The 23,573-nt window shown below is 44.8% G+C and overlaps 1 protein-coding gene across 2 annotated transcripts in view; it reads left to right on the forward strand.

Annotated features, from left to right (window-relative positions):
• Window positions 1-4,809: 4,809 nt before the first annotated feature.
• Window positions 4,810-23,573, forward strand: part of LOC136004832 (inositol 1,4,5-trisphosphate receptor-interacting protein-like 1) — a 44,142-nt gene continuing 25,378 nt past the window's right edge. For both annotated transcript variants that reach the window (XR_010608599.1, XM_065661723.1), the window contains exons 1-5: window positions 4,810-4,989; window positions 7,732-7,846; window positions 10,552-10,624; window positions 11,068-11,344; window positions 15,282-15,355. The gene's annotated coding sequence lies outside the window, so the exon portion shown is untranslated. The remainder of the gene's footprint in view (window positions 4,990-7,731; window positions 7,847-10,551; window positions 10,625-11,067; window positions 11,345-15,281; window positions 15,356-23,573) is intronic.

Consider the following 23,573-nt stretch of genomic DNA (forward strand, 5'->3'; position numbering starts at 1 on the left):
ACACCCCTGTGGCCTTGCCGTGCTTCTGAGCCATTTCCTGTTGCTTGTGTATCTCAGCTGCTTGATTTTCCTGTGTTCAGGCTTCAGCGTGTGCCTGGACCTTGTGAAGCGCCTGCCCTGCTGTGAGACCAAGACATTTGAAGTGTGCTTCGACCCACAAAGTGCCAATGTGCCCCTGGGAAAGGTGGATGTGCTCCTGCCCATCAAGGTAGGCCAGCTTGTGGGGCAGGCAGCAGGTTGGGCACAGCAGCGAGTGTCAGCCGGGCTCTCAACTGGATGCTCTGTCCTTCTCTAGGTCAGAGGAGGCCCCATGTTCCAGGTCCGCCTCCGTGCCATTGTGGCTGAGCCGTCCCTCTGCCTCTCGAGGGACAGGCTGGAGTTCTCCTCTGTCCAGTGTGGGCAGTGGCAGGAAGAAACCATCCAGCTCCACAACACGTCCCAGGTCCCCTGTAAATGGTCCATGAGCATGAATGAGGCTGTTAAGGAGGTAAAGCACAGACAACGTGTAACACACAACTTCTCGGTTGGGTTTTCTTTGCCTCTCTTGGCTTTCCCGCCCCTCTGGCTGCCTGAGCACTTGGGCTGCAGCTCGCTTGAGGAAGCTTTTGAGGGTACAGAGCAAGGCTGGTTCACCTGGGCCTGCTCACTAGATGATGCTTCACTTCTCTGCCATCTTCACCCATTCCTCCCCCTCCGAGGACACTGCCTCCCCATCTGCCTGCCCTGCCAACATGTTTGCCCTCCAGTTCTAGGCAGGGGTGGCCACGTCTGGGTGGGATGAAGGTGCTCCCTGCACCGTGCCAGCATCTCGGAGCACTGCAGGAACCGAGGGTCTGTCCTCGCAGACCAAGGAGACCTCACGCGACTGGTTTCTGTGCGCAGGTGGACAAACATCTGCCAGCGAGCGAGCGTGACAAGCTGCGGGAGGAGATGAGGCCCGCGCCCTGTGGCTTTGAGGTGCTGCCCTCAGCTGGAACCCTCGCTCCAGGACAGCAGTGCCATGTCCAAGTCCGTTTTTCACCCACGGAAGAGGTGAGTTTGGTGGGTGTCACCCCCAGGAGGTCTGTCAGGGCAGTGTGGTAAGGGGAGGCCAGCACAGGGAGCGGGGAATGAGCTCTGCCTCCGCGTGGAGCTTTCTGCCAGCCCTGTGCCCACCGTTCCTCAGTTTCCCCTGCACGGTCCCACGCAGTTTGGGAGTCAGCTTAAATGGTGGAGCATTCCCAAAGGCAGTTTGCATGTGGCCACCGTGACTTGGAAACTGGCAGCGTGTGACAGGATGGACCCAAGTGCTTCCATGGCTGGGGACAGTGGCAGGGATCTTTCAATTGCTCGTGGAGATTTCAGCGTCTCGTGTCTGGCTTTGACCAGAGCCAAGCACTGAGCAGAGAAGACGATCCTTATTTCTGTCCAGTGAGAGCTCAGCTGCCTCTTTCACACAGCTGATGTTTGCCCGGTGCTGCAGCGCCAGGACTGTGTCTGAGAAAGCAGACTTTTCTCACGTGCGTTGCGCTCCCCCACGACTAGGTGAAAACCTCTGATAGGCTGTTTTAGATCCATCTGGTAGCCAACTGACCAGTTACACTCCCCAGCAGGACTCACCGCAGTTACTCAGAGCCATGCAGATGCTGTAGCCCCTGCTCTAAGTAACTGCCTGGTTTGGGTTCAGCTTAGAGGTGCTGAGAAGACCCCTGACCCTGGGGCGATTGTTGCCTTGGAGGCGCTGTCACCTGGGGCTTCACGGAGGAGCTTTCTGTGCTGCTTCTTTGCAGAAGTGCTACCGGGGCGAGCTGCAGATCCAGATTTGCCAGAGCAGCCAATGCCTGCGGGTGCCGGTCTTGGGATGTGGTCTGGAGCCACGGCTGGCGTTGAGCCCCGCAGAGCTCGAGCTGGGACCGCTGCTGCCACAGAGCCATGGGGAAGAGGGGACAGTGGTGGTGAAGAACCCCTGTGGGGTTTACTCACTGGAGTTTGACCAGCAGCACCTTGCTGAGGAGCAGGTGAGGGGGAAGGTCTGTGCACGCTCCTGGAGATTCCCAGCGCTCCAGCATTCCCAGGCTTGTGCCAGGGAGATGGGGGCAGCGCGCAGGGCAAAGCCCGGTGGCATTCCAGGGTTAGCCGGCTCTGCTGGCAGGCTGTGGAGGGACTTGGATAATCCCTGCCACTGGGGGGAAAGAATATGGGAGGGGATGGCTCGTCTGGGGAGTCTGTTCACGTGGTGAAGGTCCAGAAACTCATGCTGTCTGTGGTTTCTCTTCCCTCTGTGCGCAGCTCCTACGGACACCTAAAGACGACAACAGCCACAACAGCTTGTTGCTGCCTCCGTGTGCCCCAGCTGAGAAGCTGACTGTTGAGGCCCAAGGAAGGGGCATAGAAATGAAGGTGAGATGAAATCTAAATGCTAAAAGTGCAGGTGGCAACCAGCATGGTTTTCTCATTTCCTCATCTCTTCCCCAGCCTAGCATGGTTTGTGTTTCTGCCACGAGAGTGGCAGAAAACCTCTTCTCCTTCTTTCCTTTGGCTTGATATCAATCCCTCCTGCCTCAGGTTGACGTTGTGCATCCACCAGGAAAGGTGGTGAAGCTAGGAAACATCTGCATTGGGCAGACGGTGAAGAAGATCGTCACCATAGCCAACAAGAGTGCAGGCCCTCTCGCCTTTAAGCTCAGAGTCACATCCACCGTGCCAGAGTTGCAGGAAGCTGGGGTAAGTGCCATTCCTTCTCTGCAGAGCACTTTAGCGTGCCTGCAGGGAGCGATGAGCTGCTGTGGGTGGGAGGTAGTAGCTAATGACAGCTGTGGGCTGTCCTGGCTGCCTGTGCCTGCCCCGTCCTCCCTGCTGGCACTGCTCTGCCAGCAGATGCTTGCAGTGTGAATGCTTCAGCTGAGCTGGGTGCCAGGACTCCCCGAGAGCCACAAGTGAGAAGGCGGCACCATTCCTCTAACCTGTTTTAGACGCATAGGTCAGGATGCAGCCACATATTTTAGATCTGGAAAGGCGAGGGAGGTGAATCTTGAAAGAGGGAGGGTTACAGCTCTGTTGGAACTTCCATGAAAGCTTTAGAAGGCAGAGGTGACCTCACCGTGACCAGGTGGACACATGGCAGAAAACACCTTTGGTATTACCTAGGAATGCCTACGAGGGAATGAGTGGGACTGGGTCAGTGTTGGTGTGGACAGAAGAGGAATTGGAAGCCTCTTCCCTGAGTCTGGTGAGGGAGGCTCCGCAGCTGGCTTGCCAGATGAAATAGTCTCCACTCATCTCTTCGGGTAGGTTCTGTGCTTGAAGCCCAGCAAGGAGCTAAAGCTGAAGGCCAGAGGAGACACCTGCAAAGTGGAAGTGACCTTCTCCCCGAAGCGCCGCATGCAGCCGTTCAGCGGGGAAGTGCTGCTGGAGTGCCACGGGCTGGTGCGCTCCCTCTTTGCGGTGTGGGGCTCCTGCCAGGGCAGCCTCGTGAGCTTGGACCAAGACCAGCTCAGCTTTGGAGCCGTGGTACGGCAGAGCTACACGTGCCGGCGCATCGTCATGCGGAACGCGGGCGACGCAGGAGTCAGGTAAAGCAGGACCCCCCCGCCTCTCTGAGGGCTGATTGCTTGGATGAGGGTTGTGAGGAGCCGTAGTGTGCCCAGATAGCTCCTCTCTGCTTCTCCATCCCGCTGGAGAGTCGTGCAGCCATGGCCGTGCAGTCAGGCCCTGGCAGTTAGCAAGGGGGTACGAGCAAAAGCTCATTTAGAGATGGGTGCAGTGGGTCCTGCCCAGCCTGAAGCCTTATTGCCAGGTGGCTCAGCATCAGGCCTGAGATGTGGTGGGAAAGCCCACCAGAGACGGAGAGCCTCACGCTGAGACTTACCCTGCCTTGACAGCTCCCCGTGGCTAATCCTTCTTTCCTGTCCTTGTGCTTTCCTTGGCAAGGTTTTTGTGGGACGTGGAGAGCTTCCAGCCGGACTTTTCTATCAGCCCCACGAAGGGTTACATCAGGCCAGGGGTGGATGTCCCCTTCGTTGTGACCTTCCGCCCCTCGAAGCTGAGCCAGGCTGTCCAGTACGAGGGGCTGCGGTGCTTCATCCCGGGCAGCGAGGCGCTCCGCCTTACGCTATCAGGATCCTGCGTGGAGGCCCCTGGCACCAGAGAGGTAACGCAGCAGGGACAGGATGGGCCCCTGGACCCCAGCATTTGCGCCACATCTCTCCCAGGGCAGGAACTGAAGGACACTTGCGAGCGCAGACTCGCTTGTGCTGGGGTATCCCAGAGAGAAAGTGCTGGGCAGGACTGCCAGAGTTCCTGAGCCCTGTCATTGCCTTTCTCCCCACAGAGCCACCCCGCTGTATCCCAGCACTGCACCTGCAGCCACACTTCTCCCCCGTGCCGGGCCAGGGGAGGGCATTCAGCAGTAGGAAGGGGCAAGACATCTGCATCCAGCCCCTGGGAGGGGGTAGCTTGGGAGCAGTTGGCTCTTGCTCCCAAAGAGAGCATGGAGCTCCTCTTCATCCTGCCCATGAAGGAAGGGGCTGTGTGGCTGCAGATCTGTCCTTGCACAGCAGTTTCCTTTCAGGACTCCCCTGAAGTTTCCTTTCACCCAGCATGCGAAAGGCTTGTTCCGCTCCCTTCTTCAAGAACAACCAGCTTGATTTACTCCAAAAGCTGTGGCCAAAGTGTAATTTTTGCATGTGACAAGGAAAAGCTGCTCCCCGTGCTCCAGGACCTGGTGTAGAGCCAGCGTGAGAAGAGTGGCAAGGATTGTGGGTACGACCCCGCAGCCTCTGTGCTCCTCTGTTGCAGACCCTGACTTTCAGCTGCAATGTGCGTGAGAAGCAGAGCCAGACCATCCTCCTGTCGAACCCGAGCAGCGAGGCCTGGACCCTGTAGCCCATTGTTGAGGGGAAATACTGGAAAGGGCCTGAATTCATCCATCTGGAGGCCAGGCAAAAAGAAAAGGCCTACCAGGTCACCTACAGACCCCTAACCATGAGCTGTGGGAACAAGAAGCATCAGGTAGGTGAGTTGTGCCAGCGTGCTGACCCTCGTGGCATGACCCTCGTAGGTCACTCTCCTTTGGGCAGGAGGTTGGCCGAGATGACCTTTGGAGGTCCTGTCCAAGCTGAAGGTGTCCTGTGCTCTCTGTTGGAAGCTGGGTTTTGTGGTGGCTGGGGGCCAGGCACGGGCAAAGGGCAGATGGGAAGTCGGGACTGAGCACCAAACATGTTGGAGCAGCTAACGTAAAAAGCCAGGCTTTCTGCAGGCCAAGAAATGAAGTTTGTTCTGCGTAGCTCTGGGTCGCTGCTTGTGGCAGCCCAGGGGGCTCAGAGACCCCCATGCTCAGCGCACGGGCTGCACAGGCTCTCCAAGCCCCGGGCACAAGCACTTCTGCCAGCAGCACCTGGCTGGTGTCCTTCTGCAGCTTGCAGGGAGCAAGAAGGGCAAAGCTGCCCTGCAGTTTGTCAGTGCCGTCCTGGCCGTGAGCAGGCAGGTGGGAAACGAGAGAGATCTCTTGAGGGTCATGCAGGAGCTTTGGGAGGAGCCCTTCCTGCAGGTCTCAGGCTGGGCACATGGGGGTGACTGGCCCCTCTGCAATGTTTTCTGTGCCAGGCCAGCGACAAGCCACCACATTGGTCAGGCAGGATTTCCCCTTAGTGACGCCATGCTGGCTGTCACCAAGCACCTTGTTGTTTTTCATGTGCCTTAGCATGCCATCCAGGAGAATGTGCTCCAAGATTTTACCAGGCACAGAGGTGAGACTCACTGGTCTGTAATTCCCCGGGTCTTCCATTTTCCCCTTCTTGAAAATGGGGGTTATATTTCCCTTTTTCCAGTCGTCGGGAACTTCACCTGGCTGCCATTATTTTTCAAATATGATGGCCAGTAGCTTAGCAACGTCATTCGCCAGCTCCTTCAGGACCCGCGGATGGATTCCATCAGGTTCCATGGACTTGTGCACGTTCAGGTTCTTAAGACGGTCTCGAATCAGATCCTCTCCTACAGTGGGCCTAAGGTCTTCATTCTCGCAGTCCCTGCATCTGCCTTTCAAGACTTGGGTGGTGTGGTCAGAGCATTTGCCAGTGAATAATAGCTTTTTTGTGTCACAGTTACTCTTTGAACAGTGGAGTAAACCAAGTCTGATTTACTGAGGAATGATGTCTAACAGGTTCTTTCCTCTGAAGGCTCCCAAGACTCCCTTAAGACACTCTGGAGTACTCTCTGTGCTCTGCTGTGACCACAACTTCTGTGTGGATGAGTGGTCGTCTGTGTGATAGACATCGGGTACACATTAACGTCTCGCACATCTCTCACTATGCTAACATATGTCCAAATGGAATACCAGTTCTGTAGCCTTTGTTTCAGTGGGCTACTAATTTGTATTTCTGAATTTTATATTGAATGTTTTGTATAAAATTTATTGCAGCATAATATTTTTTAATTCTGTGCCTCTGCCACATTCAGCCAATATGGCTAAAGAAACCCAGAGAGAAGAATTAGTTTGGGTATATCCATGGTGAGACCCTGATCTTGCTTACGCTTGTTTCAGTTTAGGAAAAAGCTTAAGGTATAGCCGCTAACATAGGAAATCATTAAGTCTGTAATGGAGATTTGCAAGGAATAGCAAGATCTGTATGTTAAGGGAACAACTAGCCATTTAGCAGGAAACTGCTGAAAAAGTGCCTTAACTGTTGCCATTAAGTGGTCTTCTAGGAAAAGACAGATTCTATAGTGTTATTGGATTAGAAGCTGGGGTAAATCACAGGTTCTCAGGTAAGGACCCATCTCCAATTCTTAGCAGGTTTTCCACCTACCAGCTACCGTCACTTCAATTACACCTGGGTTAAAACTTAGCTGGTCAACTCTGCTTGCGTGTAAGGTCTGGTCAGAGAGTAGCTGAAATAACTTGGGTTTGCTGGGCCAGATAAAACAGAGACACTGAACTTCCCACGGGAAGTGATAAAGGATTATTCCTGTGCTGCAGTCCAAAGGCCACGTTAAATTTGAAGTAACTGGTTCCCGGGCTTGAAGGCCTATTACAGTGTCCTGTAGCAGTATGGAGCTTAGGGTATATATATTATGAAGATTTTTACCTGAAATTCTTCATTTGGGCCCTTTGCTCTACTGGTACCCTCCCAGATTATATTTGTGTTTCCCTTGTCCCAACACAAAAGACAAAGAATACTCCCCAAAAGTCAGAAGGTACTGGGTTGAATATAGTGAATGATGGGTTTGTTCCGTGAACAGTCTTGCATAATGGTGAAAGATGTGTTTTGGGGCTACATTGTTCAGAATGTGAAGTGTTGTTAAGCTGCAGAGTAGAAGTTGTGCCCTCTAGAAAGATTCCTATGGGAGTGGGATGCTGATGGGAAGGTCCACTCCTTTCTCCTTGCCCATGCGTGATCCAGTGATGTGCTTCTCCCCTGCTTTCTGTCCGGATGGTGAGACTTTCTTAGTCTGTGTTCCTGTTTTTCGGGCTAGCTCAGATATTGCTTGTATGAAGGGCAGCACTCTTTTATATAGGAATAGAAAAACAGCTTTAAAGGATATTTAGAATAAGTTCTTGGTTCAGTATGGACAGTAGCCATTTTTTGAAGTTCCTAGGCAAGAAAGTAAAATGCAAAACACTTCCCCAAGCATTTTAGCTACTTGAGTTCCTGATTCTCCAAGGAAAGCTTTTTTTCTCTCCCCCTAACTCTGAAATTTGTTGTCTTGATTTGTTTTGTTCTTTGTTTTGTTTTGTTTTTTTTTTTCTATAAGGCTGTCATCTGAGATTGGAGAAGCATGACTCCTGAGCTCTCTTTCCAATACACAAAGGAGGGAAGGTGCTTTGCTCATAACCCAAGCAGAGAAACAGTTATGCATCTTAAGCTGTGTAAGCAAAAAAAAAAAAAAAAAAAAAAAAGGAAAAAAGGAGATTTTTTGCCAACATATTTTTGACAAAAGACGGAAATGACAGGCTGGGGTATGCAAAAAATTTTTCCTTTCACACATATTGACAGCCAGAGGGGGGTTATTATTGAGAATATGGGTAAAGTTACTGCCAGTTTCTGCTAGTACTCATCTTTAAAAAGAAACTATGGAAACCAGGAGTAGGAATATTAAGTTCAAATTTGGAATGCCTTTGCCAGGAGTGGCTGCATGAATTCAATGAAGCAGCCTGTTGGGTTGCAATTCACTACGTTGTTTGCAATTTAATAGAATGCCAAACTTTTCATAAATTAACATGTTGTTTCAATAATCTGATTAAAAGGTTATATGTTGATAAGATTAGCCTTAGCTGAGTTTTTTTTCCCCTTCTTGCTCAAAGAACCAGTGTATATTTTCTTTAATCAGTATGCAGCCATAAACTGTACCTTAGGGGCAAGATCATTGACTCAATTAGATTGTGAAAGTGCATATGAAGTCAGTACAGCTGTGACAGTTTACACTAGCTGAGGATCTGACCCGTGTCCCCAGATTCTGGTGAGCATCTCAATTATAAAGATGTTCCCAAAATACTGATTTTGAAAAATATTTTGATTAGCTGTAGAAGTTGATTTAATCGTATTTTTATAGTCTAGGATAGCACTGATGATACTTCATTCTCTTCTAGTTTGTCTTTTCTTCCTCATAACTTGACTATATTATATACCATACATTTGCACACATGTACATGTATGATTAGAGCATTTTAATAAATTTTCATAAATAGAGAGAAGGGGAGACACACTTGTAAGTAAATGCAGAAGAAACCTTTGCTTATGGAGGATTACCTGCCAGATCATTTGAGATGTCTGCAATGGTGACCTGAGTAGACTGAACACTGCAGCATCCAATTTAGAAGCTCAGATCCACAAAAGTGCCAGGGTATCTAAATCCCACAGTTTTGAAGAGGCTTTACATGCCTGAATAACTTCAAGGGGTCTGTGCCCTACTCTGTATTAGCTGGGTTTGACAGGATGGATGTGCATGATGGCATGTATTTTGTTGTCTGTGGTAGCAGCCAAAGACATGGAAGCACTGAACCACAGATGAACCTCAGAACCTTAAAACAGAGTTGTTAGCTCCTTGTTCGTGTAGACAGCTACCTCTCTCTGACTGATTCCTTGTGTACTTTCTCTTCTACATGGATTTTGCCATACTTGAATTCCAAAATTGTTCATCTGTGTCCAGCTCTCCATCTAACTTGCACATGCAGGTACATCAGTTGGCATGACAGCTGTTGAACAGAAATAGCCAGAAGACCAAGAATGACCTGAACTTTACATCAGATGAGGAAAACCACATACATGTTTGCCTGAAAGATTAGGTGATAAATCACGAGTTAGGGGCCAAACTGAGCAGCCAGTTCTGTTAGCTGTTGCCACAAATAATTCCCAGTTTATAACCAAATCCTGAGCTCAGTTCTTTGAACCTGCATACGCATTCAACATTAACATTTGTTGACCAGTCTCCTTCTCCCTTGGCCTTTTCTGACGTCAAATGAGAGACTTTCGAAGTGGCAACTCCAGCTTTGCCAAAGTGTCTTGTAGCTCAACCAGGGAACCACAGGAGAAGTGGTAAAGGGAGAGGTGAGGGACAGAGTTGGAAGGCTGAATGTTGACTGTCTTGTGTGCAGGAGGACAGGGAGTTATTCATGGGGTGCTGCTCTGCTTTTAGGAGTACAATGAAATTCATTCCAAGTAATTCCCTGAAAACCCTTCATGTGAAAAGCAGTGATTCAGGACTGCTGCCAGTTCTGTGTAAGAACAGAGTAGCTGCTCTGGTTTTTAACTGCCTTACATCTTTCTGATAAAAGTGGTGAGTGTGTTCAGAAAGCACTTATTAAGCCAAAAATAATCCCCCATTTTTCAGTGAAAAGCGAGTTATAAATATAATCACAGTCAGCGGTAGATCTCAAATCTAAATTGTATGCTTTGCTGAGACTTTTAATTTTTTTTTTTCCCCAAGCAGAGGTTAGCATATGGTAAAGATGCACTTCCCTGAGATGGTAGAAGGGAGGCAGCCTTGTTTCAAGTAATGCCGCTTCTGGGCGATAATCCAAAATGCACAGTAGGCAGAAGTTAAAAGGAAGTGCTTGCTTTTTATATCCCTTAATCCTGGGTGATGATTGACAATCAAGATTTAGAGTATGAGGTGCCCCTTTCTAATCCGGCAAGTTTGATGTTATTTGCGTGTCTAGTATGGCTTTATTCAACTAAAGCTAAATGGGAGCCTGTGCAATTGATGCCACATTTCAGAGATGAGTCCTGGACTGGGAGTCTGTTTACAGATTAGTGGATACACAGTAGCCATAGTACTGGCCTTTTTTAATGTGTGTGTAATTTAAAGACTCTGAAATTCAAATTTACAATTAAAATATTTCTTGCTGGGTAAGAATACTAGTGGGAGACTTTTTACATAATTTAATTCACCATGAAGGGAAGTAATATACAAGATTATATTAATCCTAGTTTGATAATTATAGTAAAATAAGAATACATGTTTGTATTCTATAATGATTTATGGAATTATAATTTATTGCCTTTGGGCTTTTTTTTTTATTATTACATGTGCTTGATCTTAATTTCAACTGAAATGCTTCTCCTCTTGCTGAAGTTTGCAGTAAATGAATGTAAAATGAAGAGGACAAAGCCGTTAATGAATATTTGCCCACAGTTTATATGTAAAGGTGAGGTGACACTTATCTTCTGTGATCAGCAGGTTTTAAATCAATTTTGCTTAAAGAAAAGAAGTAAAAGATAATGCTACATTAGAAATGGCAAATAGAAGAAGCATTTGGAAAAAAAAGCTGCTTATAACTTAAGCATGTAAAGCTTTGCAGCATCTTCTGCATTTTAAAGGGTTTACTGTTGATTTACCAAATACAGACTAGCTAAAATGCACACTCTTGCTGATTGAAGCTTGGCATGTATATTTAGTATTAATCACAAGCAGCTGTGGTAGAGAGAAACCTTCTTTCTAGCCAGACATTATAATAGATTAAAATGATCCATATGTAAGGTTTTACAATACCTACTACTGGGGCAGGAGGGAAATCACATTATACTTGCAACTAGATTAACACAGGGCTTGAGCTGACAAATAATTCTCCCCTGCTTTTTATTTTCTCAGGTGGGAGAAATAAAATGTTGCTACACCAGTGAACTGCCTCGATGAGGCATGCTTCTGTAATTGCTTTGGACACCTACCCCGGCTCCTTGAATCAATGGAGAATTCCTGCAGAGCCCAGTGCCATTGGAATCATAGAATCTTTCAGGCTGGAAAGACCTTTCAGATCACAAAGTCCAACTGTTAAACCAGCACTACCAAGTCCACCACTAAAACATGTCTCTAAGATCTAAATATTTTTCAAATACCTCCAGGGATGATGACTCAACCACTTCCCTAGGTAGCCTGTTCTAATGCTTGACAGCCCTTTTGGTGAAGAAATGTTTCCGAGTAGTCAGCCTAAACCTCCCCTGGCACACTTCAAGCAAGGCCGTTTCATCTTGTCATGTTGCTTCTTACCAGCCCCCACCTCACTACAACCTCCTTTCAGGCAGTTGTAGAGACTGAAAGGTCTCCCCTCAAGCCTCCTTTTCTCCAGACTAAACAACCCCAGATCCCCCAGCTGCTCCTCATAAGATTTGTGCTCCAGGCACTTCACCAGCTTCGGTGCCTGTCTTTGGACATGCTCCAGCACCTCAATGTCCTTCTTGCTGTGAGGGGCCCAAACCTGAACACAGTATTTGAGGTGCAGCCAAACCAGTGCCCAGTACAGGAGGACGATCACTGCCCTATGCCTGCTGGCCACACTGTTGCTGATACAATATGGTTAGATGTTAGCCTTCTTGCCTGCCTGTGTACAAGCTGGCCATTGACCAATACCCCTAGGTTCTTTTCCACCGGGATTTTTCCAAGCCTCACCTGTAATAGCGAAAGGGGTTGTTGTGACCCAAGTGCAGGACCCAGCACTGAACCTTGCTGAATCTCATACAGTTAGCCTCAACCCATTGATCCAGCCTGTCCAGAGCCCTCTATAGACCTTTTCTATATACAGTGTTTTAACTCCAGTTATACAACTCCATCTGCAGGGAATGCAGCTGCCTGTAAACTGCAGTGGGCAAACTTGTGGATGATATTTGGTGCCTAGAATCATAGAATAGTTAGGGTTGGAAAGGACCTCAAGATCATCTAGTTCCAACCCCCCTGCCATGGGCAGGGACACCTCACACTAAACCATCCCACCCAAGGCTTCGTCCAAACTGGCCTTGAACACTGCCAGGGATGGAGCACTCACAACCTCCCAGGGCAACCCATTCCAGTGCCTCACCACCCTAACAGGAAAGAATTTCCTCCTTATATCCAATCTAAACTTCCCCTGTTTAAGTTTTAACCCCTTACCCCTTGTGCTGTCACTACAGTCCCTGACAAAGAGTCCCTCCCCAGCATCCCTACAGGCCCCCTTCAGGTACTGGAAGGCTGCTATTAGGTCCCCATGCAGCCTTCTCTTCTCCAGGCTGAACAGCCCCAACTTCCTCAGCCTATCTTCATACGGGAGGTGCTCCAGTCCCCTGATCATCCTCGTGGCCCTCCTCTGGACTTGTTCCAGTAGTTCCATGTCCTTTTTATGTCGAGGACACCAGAACTGCACACAATACTCCAGGTGAGGTCTCACAAGAGCAGAGTAGAGGGGCAGGATCACCTCCTTTGACCTGTTGGTCACACTCCTTTTGATGTACTTACTGTACTTAACAGTGCTTCTATTGTAAAGTTGATCATAAATCTCTAAGTTTCTGCTTTGCTGTCACCAACCATGGGAACACTTGCATCCCCTTTCAGTGCAAAGTCAAACAGTGGAGTTAACATCACCAGCTAAGTATCTGAGGAGCATCCCGAGAAGATGTTCCTTAAGCCTTGGCTCCCACTGCACCACCTATTGAAGGAGGTCACATCCCCTTCTCTCACAGGTCCCCAAAAAGACTGGTTCTTCTCTTACACTACACTTCCTGAAGCTCTTCAAGCATCAATTATTGGTACATTTAGGGTTAACAGTGCAGATGATTACGGAGTTAAGGATCAGGCTCAGACACAAGCTTAACTAACAGTGTAAACACACTGTGAGTCCCTGGGAAGCTTTTGAAAATCTCACCTTAAAGGTCTAACACAGCTGTCATAGAGCTCCAAGTACTGAATGCAATGGAAACTGGGCTGGACCCTTAGCAAGAAATTCTATGCACATCCAATAGATTTTAGTGTTTTTTCAAATATCACTTTTAAACAGGCCTAATGTGCTGAAACATGATGTCTATGTGTTTAGAATAATTTAGGAAAGGCACAATGGGAGAATAATGAGGAAAGGCACAATGGGAGAAAAACTTCAGTTAAAACTAATCCATGGTTTTGCTATGAATTTGTCTAGATCCATTGTATATTGTATATATATATATATTGTATAGTATTTCCTCCTGTTCTTTTGTCCATCTCAGGCTTGAGATGTTTCCTATAGTCTGTCCAGTGTGAGGTGAAGTTCATATTTCTATTTTGTTTGGTGTGTCTTAAGACTCTGCTTAAGGTGAGTCTTAAGGGCTCCGCTGCTGAAATAGAAGGGAAAGCCAAATTTTGTACATTGCAGTCTGTAAATTCTTTCTCCATAATCACCTGCCTTCACAACTGGCACATATAAAATGGATGTCTGATGGTTTCTGTGATTTTACTTTGCCTCTTGGCACAAGTCAGGAGCTGGACTTGGCCATCAGAGTCTTCAAAATGATGTCCAGTTTTGAAATCTGGAGGAGAAATAACTGTGAGAATTTCATAGCTGGTGTGTTGGAAGTCCGATACAAAACTTTTTTTTTTTTTTTCTTTGCTTTTTAATAGAGGTATGGGTCTTAAGATGAGTTATGTTTGTCTTCAAAATATAATTATTTGCTTTTTTTTTGCCCTTACCTACCTGCAATATCAAGCAGAGGGCTCATGTCTAGCAGCAACTTCTGTGCATGAATGGACTTGTCCAGATAACTTGTCCATTCCTTTTCGAGTTTGTAATTTGCTTATTCTGAGCTGATAAGTGTTTGCTTGTATATATCTGCATGTATCTGGTGCAGATTCACTCAGAGCTTAGGAATTATTAAACAAGCATTAACAGTTAAGTGGAGAGTGCATGTTTCTACACTGTATGACAGTTGCATGTTGCTCTATGTCCTGCTTTGATATTTAGAACAGGGCTGCATTTATGCATCCATGTAATATCCAAATGCAGTTGTGTTGCAGGCAAGAAACTGCGAAAGAGCCAGTTTGCTAATGAATATATGTTAAAAAAGGAACAGAAGTTTCCCTTGAATGTATAAGCTATTAACTATGTTGGTGTAACCCCCTCTTTTGCAATAACATGAATTATTTTATCTGCTACACATTGATTAGGTTCTAAAAGAAACAGCAACTATCCAATCATAAAATCATAATGTAATGTGCAATTGGCATTTGGTTTGATAATGAAAGCAATGCTTTATGCCATGACGATACCAATTCCATAGTTGACTGCATGGTCACTTAACATATCTTTCACAAGCAGATTTCTTTTATAATAATAAAAATCTCTTTAATAATCTCTTTAATGACCCATTTCTTTTGCTTTTGCTGTTGCTTTAATATGCTGATGAGAGAAACTGAGAAGTCAGGGTGTGAACTTTAAATTACTTAAAAGCTGGTGTGTTTGAAAGTCAACTACTTTATAAGCCATGATGACGAAAGGTCTCCCAGTTAGCCTGCACAAGGGGTATTTGTGCTGTCATTTCTGTCCTGTTAATTTGAGCAGAAACTGTAATTAGATGTAAATGGTCTTGTTCCCACAGAAATGAATGGCAGCATCTGGAGAGAGACAACCGTTCCAAATGCTTTTGGCTACCAGCTCTCTACAAGTTAGCAGTATGGAGCAAGGGCCTGAATCCAGACTTCTGTCGGCCTAATTTTATATCTGTGGAAGCACAGCACTAAATCCAACATTCAAAAGCCATGCTGCGATGGGTGTAGGACAAGAGTACATTCCAGACTTTTATGTTGTCTGCTCCTCTTGGGAGGCCAATTCCCACTGTATCTCCAGGTGGGATTGGATGTGTTTCTCCAAATGACCAGGGGACCACAGCTAGGAGAAGGAGGGATGCTTGTGTAAAGGTTTTTTGGTTTTTTTCCTTCCTTTTCCTTTTCCATTTCTTTATCCAGTTTGACAGTAACTGTTCTCTGCTTCCCCAGACAGGAGCAGAGCTGTGTTTGTAAACACTAATTGAGTTAAAAGATGGTTTGTGTCAGAGCTGTACTAATTTCTTTATTATTTGTTTTCTCTGCAGAAGGGCTGCTCCTGTATGGAAGTGCATCTGCTGCTACTGCAAGTGTCTGCCTCGGAGCGCTGAGTCTCCACAAGGTCATGCAGCTCCTTATCACCACCAAAATATGTCTTCAATGAGCATTTATCATAATCAGCACCAGGGTGTTACATTTTTATCAAACTTTCTGTCCCCTGAAGGAGAATAAGTCTTGAAGCTGATAGTGCTTTTTGGGAGTAAATATTTCTATTCAGCCTTCTCAGTTAATTGAAATGGGATGAATTTCTTTTCTTTCTTCAGCTTTTTCAACTCATCTTTCTTGTTATGTTCAGTAGTAACTTGCGGTCTTTCAGAAGCATTTTCATGTCTAATGAACCGCTAAATGCAGCTAACATTACCTTCTACTACATGGTGTTACAGCATCACTTACTTGATACCATGTATGACAGCTACACATGCAGGACAAATATGATGGCACTTCTAAGGGCTTTCATTAGACTCTCCTACCATCAAGTTCAGTTCTCTTGTTTCACCTTGACAACAGTGATGATAATGGAGTTGCCTCTCTGCTTACCGCTCATCTCCAAAGCTGTCTTTAGTTTCCTTAAAATATGCAAAGGGAGGGGTAAGGAATTTAGAATGATTTTCTTTAGAGTTGCCTGAAAGATCTACAGGAACAGTTCCCATGAGTCTAATGGAACTTGAATATCTAAACCCTTTAAAACTCTCAAATCTTTGACTTCTGCTGTTATGGAGGCATCAGCAATAGCCCAGTAAATGAGGGGAACTTATTGTTATATATAAAGGAAAATAAACTGTTTCTTCCCCAAGTCCAGGGTGCTTACCCTATGTGAAGAATGAACATCCAAGCATTTACAAGTAAATCTGTTATTCAGTGTGGGAAGAAAATTAAATTATTCATCCTTTGAGAAATTTAGGAGCATCAGACTCTTCTTCCGTTGATAATTTCAATAACAGTGGTAAAATAACTTCAGCCTTGTCATATGACTAAGGTTCAGTGGCATCTTTTTGCTGTACATTTGACACTGTTGACTGTGTACATAAAATTACTATGCACTCACAAATAGGCACATTCTGTGGACAACCATTCATATTGTTGGATGTAAAGAATAATCTTTCTATTGCAAAATGTTCTTATTGCTGGCTCTGCAGACACTAGAAGTCTGTTTTCTGTTTAAAGTTGCCCTTTTTTCTCTCTGTCAAGGACATCCTGGTATTTTTCTGCAAAATATTGTAAATTTCTCTGTAAATGGGGTTTCTCTTCATTACTAGGGTAGCGATTTAGTTGGCTGTCTTTCTAATAATCTGCCTGGAAAGGAGGAGATCCAGGGTAAAGCAGGCTGGATGTGCCTCATGCAATTGCTGTGGAGGGTAGCAGCTGTAAGAGCCTTGGCCATTAGCGCTGTCGGAGCAGATGCACTACCTGAAGCCAGAGATGAGGGAATCCAAATGTTTCTACTGAAGGGGAGATTTGCCAGACTCCAGTGCAGATTTGCACAAGGAAAGCAGAAGGTGGCCTGAAGCCCTCTGAACCTGTGCTCGTGGGCTCAGTTGTATGATGGTATCCCACCTGCTAGGTACATGGGGGAGAGCAGGAGTGTGGAAAACATATAAACCAGCGTTGCCTCTGAGACTTCTCAAGGGAGGTGATATGAAATTGCTTCTGCAAGCAAACTTGCCTCTATTGAAGAATTTCCTGGGATACCACAGGTAACATCTCTAGCAGCTATCAGCATTGCATGAGGTATCACTTCACTTTGAGTCCTATGACTAGACCAAGTGTTAATGACTTGAGTTAAATACAGGTCCTAGTGATTTCATCTATGGGTGTGTAAAACCTGCCCAGTTCAGAATGTCTCTTAGTCCCGCTAGACTGTCCCGTTGTGCTGTGAATGTGACAAAACAAGGGTAGGGGAGGCAGGAGAATGAGTGGAAATGTTTCTGCCTCCTGGCATTCTCAGCCATGGACTGTACTCCACATAAAATCCTTTACCTTAGTGTGTAGTACAGATGGGTAGTAGCTAAGGTGCTGCTGATAACTGAAGAACAGAAGAAATGTCCTGGGTCACAGAGTTAGGTCACCTCCTGACCCGTACAGTGACGAAGTGTTATTCATAAACAGAATAATTTCCATTTTTATCCTAGCTGGGGTTTGTTTTCTTGGGTGGAGAGAGAGAGCTCCACTAGTGCTAGTCCACTTAGCCAGGCAGCTCCATCAGTACTCTCTGATCTTACATTTTGAATCCTTCCTTTAATTTCCAGTCTAAATAAGATCAAGGTTCTCTTATGTTCATGTGAATTAACTGTCCTTTAGCTTCTACCTCTAGGCATTAAATCTACAGATTTATTTACAACATATCTATCCCCTCCCAGCCTTGTTTTTCTAAAGTTGAAGTATTATTGTTTACATGCTGTTTTGCCCCTATGAATCCCTGCGACACGATCATGATCCTACTTCTCAAAGGGTTATTGGACATCTGAAGCTGCATTAAGAAGAAGTCACTTAGCTTTTCTCTCAACTTTCAGCTCTTGTATTATTCCCTGAACAAAGGCAGTTAGGTCTGCAGAAAGTCTAGAATTCAGCTCAATGTCAGAGTGACATCCAGTGGAAGAGCGATAGAGCATCTCTATAGCACGCCCACGTGGCAAAATCACAGTTGTCATTGCTTTAAATTTATTTTATTCTTGCTCCACTGAGCAGGGCAAAAACTTGCCAAAGTCAACATGTGATGAATGAAATGGGTTTTGTTGTGGGACCTGTCAATACACTTCAACTTCCTTACAATAAAAGGGTGACTCCTTTGACGTCTGGGACTTGCACCTGTCCTCCTTCTGAAAGCAATACATTCTCGATATGCTGAAATGCCACTTTTAGGAAATCAACAGAGTTAATCTATTGGGAACACCAAGGTCTCAGGGCCAGCTGTTCAGCTTTTCTTAGTGTCATAGCTCCATTGATCTAAAGCAGCTCTGATGATACACACCGACTGCTCATACCAGATAAAATCCCTTTTTTTAGTTATTTTGTGCAAGGAGAATAGTGATTAAGGCTGATCTGTGAACAGAACAAAATGGATTATCATAATAAGTAATAACTGGAAAAGGGGAGATCCCTATACTTTGGACATTTAATGTTTAAGTGGGAAGGGGTGGGGGGAAGCAAGAAATGCTCAGGGCTTTTTCTGTCCATATTAAATAGGTGGTGGGCAAAATAAACCTCTTTTTGCCACTTCCATGTGGTTCTCACATGGCCTTTTTTTTTCAGTGAGCCACTAGAATCAGTGTCTGGGACTTGGTCCCCTTTCCCTCCCCTACTAGCAGGGCTTGGTCACCAGGATATTTAATTTAATGTGTTGTAATGACTCCTGATGGTGAGCAGACATAGTTGCTGCTTCAATACCATGGCAAGAAGAAGGAGAAATGTTAGTTATTGACCCATTAATTGTGTTGAGATTTTATCACAGTTTTAATTCTCTAAAGAAGGTATGTAGCTTGTGGATTCTGGAGAACTTGTGGGATGCTGGAAGAAGCTTTGACTAGGAAGATTTTCCCCACCTCTTTCAAATGTCTTAGAGGGAAACAAGAGCTGAGCTTAAGTCACTTGAAGAAGTGCTAAGCATTTAAGGAAATTGGAAATCCTTTATCTGTCAGTATTCTTGACAGCAATCAAGCACAGTAGAAAATAAATAAATAATAAAAATCCCATAGCCATGGAACACACTTTAGATCAGATTTCTATTTGCATGCTTAAACATAAAACATTTAATGTACCAAGTTAAATAATGCACAATACTTAAACTATTCTTACTTTTTATCCTTTGGTTATTGTAATTACAAGTAATTTTGTGAAGGATTTTCTATTTTTAAGAAATCACACTTTTGTACTTGATCCAGCTAACAGGATTTTCTTACATTACTTCATAAAGAGACCATCTTTAAACTTCTAATGTTATTTCTTATTCATTAGTACATATGCCTGTAGGGTATGTTCATAAATGGGTTAAAGTTACAAAGTTATGCTTATAAAAGCTCATGGTAATTTGGAGTATCAGGAGGATTTATTAATTTTGAAATCTTAAAAGAGGAAAAGCTAAAATGAGATTGGATTAAGTATATTCTTGCATGCAGTTATTCTAAACACCCTTAAGGACCGCAGACTAACTTACAGAGGACATTATGCAAATATGAATATATCTCTAAGTGCCTCATAGGCTTGCTGATGTAATATTTTACATGGTTAGTTAAGTACATCAAGTAAGAGGTTTGACCTTGATATACTGTAAAAGGTACTTATCCCACAACACCCAATTGTTTTCAGTGCCATTGTGAAATATCTCACTCAAATGTGCAAACAATTTTGTGCATGAATCTCATTACATGCAGCTCCAGCAGCCAAACAGCTGTCCAGAATACCCAGTCTCTTTAGAAGATCAAATAACCATCTTTAATTTATCTTTATCAAAACTCTGTTTATATTTATTGACAGCACCAGGCTGTACTTACGTAGGGAGATGACAATTGCTTATGAGGACAAATAGAGTTTCTAGGCTTTATTACTGGCACCTATACCCATTACACAGTTAATTATTTTTTAATTTTGAGGACAGATAGAAGGTGGAAAGCTACAACAGCCCGAAGTCAGACAATGCTTTGGGTTACAATGCCTTAAAGTCAAACAATGTTTGGGGGAAGGAAAACAAGTTCCACTTTTGATCTCAGCTTGGAACTTCTGCAAATTCTTATATTTACTTGTCTATTTGTTTATGGAGCAATAAGTTTCTTAAATATTACATTTTCCTGTATCTTCACTCTTCCTGTCCCCACTCCATTCCATATATATTTATATGTGTGTATGTGTGTATTTTTATACATATTCCATTGAGGTGGTAATGAAACAGAATAGAAAAATGGATTGCTAAATATTGTGTGTTATCTTTTCTGTATGTGTATCTGAAGGGGAGATTGGCTGATGTGGCACCTGCAGATTACTTTAGGGTAAATCCTTGTTTGTTCTGCTTAGCATTTCTGCGGTTATCACTAACTGAACTGGAGACACAGACTCTGTCGATGGATGAAGTAGGTGTGTATTCCTTCTATTAATCAGATGGAAAAAAACAGATATTCAGTCTTGCATTCCAAGACATCAACCCCCTTCTAAAGTCTGTATCATATCAAGCAGTTCCTGGAGGGTTCAAGCACTAAAGAGTATAATCTCTCTCAAGACCCTCCAAAGTGACCAAAGTGCTCCAAAAATATTTATGGCACATTATGCAGGACTGTAAATACCCAACTTGGATTGCCTTTCTCATGTGGTGGTTTGACACTGACCAAATAGTCGGGGGTATAACAAAAAAATAATTAAATAATACAATTTCACTGGGGTGATTTCATGGTGTGGGATATTGAGCTCTGAGTAGGTTTTTTGGTTAGGTCTGTCTTAGGAAAATTATGTGAAATATTACTGAGAACATCCCATTAGCATTTGCCAGCTACCTGGGAAAACTTGACCTGCTGGATGTGGCACAGAATGAAGTATTATCCCAGAAAAAAAAAATAATATCTATAAGAATACAGCCTTGTATGAATAAGGGCTATTTCTGTAACTGCCTGCCATGTTGTGGTTTTGCTCAGTGAAAAAAGGCAATGGTTTCTGTATCAGATGAATGGCTCTTAGCTCTTCTGTGTAGTAGGATGTTACTTTCAAAACAGATTCTATTTTATGATGAAACATTAGTTTTTCATGAAACATTAGTGGTTTAGGACTTTCCTATCTTGAATTTTATGACCCCTGAGAGGAGAGAAGTTTGGAGGCAAGAGGAGGGTTGAGAAATTATGTTCCTCTCTCAGCCTTCACAGAATCACAGAATCCCAAGGGTTGGAAGGGACCTAAAAAGATCATCTAGTCCAACCCCCCTGCAAGAGCAGGGTAACCTACAGTACATCACACAGGAACTTGTCCAGGCGGGCCTTGAATATCTCCAGTGTAGGAGACTCCACAACCCCCCTGGGCAACCTGTTCCAGTGCTCTGTCACTCTTACAGTAAAGAAGTTCTTCCTGATGTTAACGTGGAACTTCCTATGTTCCAGTTTACACCCATTGCCCCTTGTCCTCTCTTCATTGCCCTTACGTTCCTCGTAATAATTTCGTCACTGCCAACCTGAAAAACCAGCAGTGGGTAGTAGTCAGACGGCTGCACCAGTTCAGAGAGCTTCTTTTTAACATCTCTAATCCGAGCCCCAGGCAGGCAGCAGACCTCCCTGTGGGGTGGATCCGGTCGACAAATGGGCCCTTCTGTTCCCCTCAGAAGGGAGTCACCCACCACAATTACTCTTCTTTTCTTCTTGGTTGGGGAAGTTCTGAGGTATGTGGGTGAGTGACTAGCCCTGGGTGCCTCACTAGATAGATTTGCCTCACCATCTCCATTCACCTGGCCCTGAATTTCCAAGACCTCGTACCTGTTATTCAAGGGCAACTGGGAGGGAGGAAGGGATTGTGAGGGTTTTCGCTTACCTCTCCGAGGAGGAACCTCCCTCCATCCATCCTTGTCCATTAAGCTCTCTCCTTCTGTCTGATGGTAGGAGGGAAGGGGATCCATAGCTTGTTGAACCACTTCCCTCTGCCCTTGCCTTAGGGTGTGGTTCCACCAATCTATTTCACTTTCACACTCTCTAATGGCTCTCAACCTTTCTACCTCCTCCCTCAGTTCAGCCACCTGCCTGAGCAGGTCATTTATTTGCTCACAGCGAACACAAGCAGTGTCACTGGCTCCCTCCAATACAAGTGCCAGGCTCAGATGAAGCCTGTAATGGGTATTTATAGTCAAATGGATAGCTCTTGTTTGGCTAGCATTTGAAATGAACCCATTTCCATGCTGCAAAAATATGTCCAAGAGTGCATGTCAGTATGCCCCCAGTAGAGAATAAATTCAATAGAATAGCCACATATAAATACTCTTTTCCTTGTCTCTTTCCCTTCTTCAGGCCAATTTTTCTGTGTTCATATGGGTAATTCTCAGCATCCATTTCTTCTGTTGGCTATATCTAACCAGAGTAAGCCTGCTTGCTAAAGGATAATGAAAGAAACTATGTTTTGGGAAGGCTACTGATTTCTTTTGCTTTCACTTAGAAAATATAATTACTGCAAAGGATGATTTTACTAAATGTGGAATGTACCACTGAGATCTGTGAGGACACGCTGGCTCTGAACAGAAGCTTTCATCTCTACAGGAGTGGAAAGGGACTGATCTTTAACGAAGTCCAGTACTCGAAGTAATATGCCACACACGTTGTACTTTAGGACCTGATCCACAGAAGTGTGGTATTTGGATACACAGCTGGGTGCCTCATATATTTATAAACACAATTAAACAGATTAGGTTAGGCTGGTAACTTGCAAGAAATGTTTGTTGGTTCCTTTTGGCATCTGTCTGCAACTTTGGTCTCCAAGAAACCTAGCTGAATGTGTCTTAATTCTGCATGGTGTTTGAAAGAATTTATTTTCTTCAGATAAATTAATTAATTAAGTTCTTACTATGCATTTTTTTTAATGCCAGTGTACTGCCATGTATAAGCACACTACATCTATCCTCTTTATCTACTAAAAACCCATAAACAAAAAAAAAAGTCATTATTAACACATTCACAATGCACACACATACACAAAACCTGTATAGGAGCACATGCAGCGCAGTACATATGCACATAAAGTATCAAGTGGTATTCCTCCATCCAGATGCAACTCATTTTAAATTCAGATAGAGGGGAAAATTATCACCGGAAAGATAATTTATTTCCCTACTGAAGATAGTTTTAATTCCCCCCCCCCCCCCGCCAATGCTGATAGTGTGTGTGCATATGATCTGAAATAATCAAACCGAAGCAAAGTATAGATCTCTTAACACAAGAACATACCATGCTGTTCTTTAGGATCCTACCGATTTGTGTTAAAGGTTTCTATGTACATTCACTTTTCTCTCTTTCAAGATGATTGGAGAGGGGAAGATCTTTGTTTTGAACCAAAGTAGAAAACTGCAGAGTTGAAGAATGAATTTATTCTACCTATGCAGGGAGGCAACACAGCTTAGTACACAGGGACCTGTGTGGAAAGTCAAGAGAGCTGGGGTAGGTTAACCCCAGACGTACACAGCTGAGTAAGTGAGCATATGTGTCTATATGCCAACTAGACACATACAGCTGTGCTAGTCACTCTGTGGTTCTGGTGGGAAGGAAAGATGCTTTTACTGTACAACTCAGTTGACCAGCTTCTGACAGCTATTTTAAGAAAAAGTGAATTGC

Source organism: Lathamus discolor, chromosome Z, assembly GCF_037157495.1.
Source record: "Lathamus discolor isolate bLatDis1 chromosome Z, bLatDis1.hap1, whole genome shotgun sequence".
NCBI lineage: Eukaryota > Metazoa > Chordata > Aves > Psittaciformes > Psittacidae > Lathamus > Lathamus discolor.